The sequence below is a fragment of the Anopheles coluzzii genome, chromosome 2 (genome assembly GCF_943734685.1).
Source record: "Anopheles coluzzii chromosome 2, AcolN3, whole genome shotgun sequence".
NCBI lineage: Eukaryota > Metazoa > Arthropoda > Insecta > Diptera > Culicidae > Anopheles > Anopheles coluzzii.
In genome coordinates this window covers 101,833,876-101,836,205 of record NC_064670.1, presented here as the reverse complement: position 1 = coordinate 101,836,205, position 2,330 = coordinate 101,833,876, and positions in this window count along the sequence as shown.

The following is a 2,330-nucleotide window of genomic DNA, read 5'->3' as shown; positions in this document are numbered from 1 at the left end:
CAACAAGCAAAACAAACTCTTTTTTCGTTCTTGTGGTTTTTGGTACTTGATTTGAGAAACTTTGGGATAATTGTTTTGGTTGAAAACTTCGCCTTGACATTAATTACCTTGAATCAGAATGCGAGGAAGCAATGAAATTAGCTAACCGATTTTAATTAGCACTAAAATCTTAAATTGTAATTATTTCAACAGTTTGTTTTACCATCAATCCATTCAATTAGTATTACTTTCCTCATATCCTTTCTTCTTTTAATTTAGAAGCTTAGGTTTTCCTTGACTTCATTTTACTATTAGCTTTTCTATATTTGTTTTCTATTCCACTTTTACTTTGTCAGAAGTATCGTTAATGTCATTTAATATTTACTCGTTTGTTGTCATTTGTTGACTTACTTGTTGTTAGATTTGGCAAAGTTCTTCAAATTGTTTATCATTTTTCTTATTTGCTAGTATATTTTTTGATTACGTCTAATTTCTTTCATCATTTTTTGTGTAATGAAAATTATTTAGACAAAAAAATGAAAGATCAAAATAATCGATGAATGCAAAAAGTGCAGCTCATATGCGCTTATCCAATAAAAAATTTAATTTTAATTTTTAATTTTTTGTACCAAACAGCTAATTAAACTTTAGTTTAAGTTACTAATCCACATTGTTCAGATAGTACTGTTACTCATTCAAAATTTTTTAACTGTTTCTAAACTTATCAAATGAGCCGGTCTGGTGGTACAGTCGTCAACTCGTACGAGTTAACAACATGCCCGTCATGGGTTCAAGCCCCGAATAGACCGTGCCCCCATACGTAGGACTGAAGACTATCCTGCTATGGTAACATAAAGTCACTGAAAGCCAACCTCACTTCACTAGTGGGTACAAAGGCATGCCTTGACCGACAACGGTTATTGTGCCAAAGAAGAAGAAACTCATCAAATATCCCAAAATTTCAATATTTTATTGCATAATGCTAGGTTTTCTTGAACCACTAATCTGTGGGCTTAGCTATCTATGCCTTGAGTGGTTTAGCGATAGCTATAAAGTCATTCCTAAATCAAAAGGGTGGTAAGTGTTCGTATGTGGCTTAAATTTATGACCGGCTTGTTGTTAAGTCGTGTGAGTTAATCACTTCATTACAGTTGTACCTTCGATTAATATCATGTTTTATTGAAAACCTCTCTTTATTCATCTCCACCTTAGTAATACAAATGTATTTCTGTACCGAACAAGAATCATAAACCAACTCTGGTCAAGTTTCATGCCTCTGATCTGTCGATTTCATTGTGTCTCAGCCTATTCGTTCCAGCGTATCTGTTCCAGCATCATTTCCGCTTTGGAGTATTCGTTCTCGAATGATCGCAAGAAACACTCAGGGCGACTATGGGCTTCGAACGACGAGATCCGTTCGCCGCGGTTGTCAGAAGGCGCTCACTTGGCGCTCAGTTTTAAAATAACGTACCATTGAGAGACTGTAAGAAGCGCGCGAAAGAATGAGTTCTACCTGCCGGGGTCGAACGTTCCCGTTTGTATGGGGAGAAATCCGCGAGGTTTTGCGCTGCGGATTTGGAACGAATGTTGTTTTCAATGTAACGTTTTGCTTTAAATTTTGCTTTAAATGATTGAAGTGAATTGAACTTAGAGGTATGTAACATTTTAAAAATGTTTTGTGATCAATTTCCAATGAAATAAATTTTCATCAGTTTTGAAAATGTATATAAAAAACATAAAATTTATCGGAATATAACTATACATACAAATATCTATAATAATATAGTTCTATAAATACAATATGTATATATATATATATATATATATATATATATATATATATATATATATATATATATATATATATATATATATATATATATATATATATATGTATAGAGATATTTTTTTGTTTTTTTTTCAAGAAAGTGAGTAAAGCTGCCTTATAATTGCTAACAAACCATCCAATAATGATGTATCGAATGAAATCCAATACCAACGGCAAAAAAATTCAAAATTCAAAACATAACTATCCTTAAATCGTAGATATAAACGTCTTTAAATGCTTGACAGTTGTATCTCATGATTCTCATTCTCTCATGAGCGTCGAACGGATTTCGTCGTTCGAAGCCGGTACTCGCCCCGACTGTAAAGGGTAGGTGCTAGACGAGTTTAAACGAGCGCTAAATCCTATTAAGCTGTTCATTCTTGCGTTAACATCAGCATTCGTGCCGCTTATTGTGTAGATAGTCTTTCTTAGATGACAGTTCTTTGTCCTCCGTATTGGACCCATCGCATGCTGCATGATTTTTGTACTTCATAGAACGACCGGTAACCTTGACTGTGCAAGG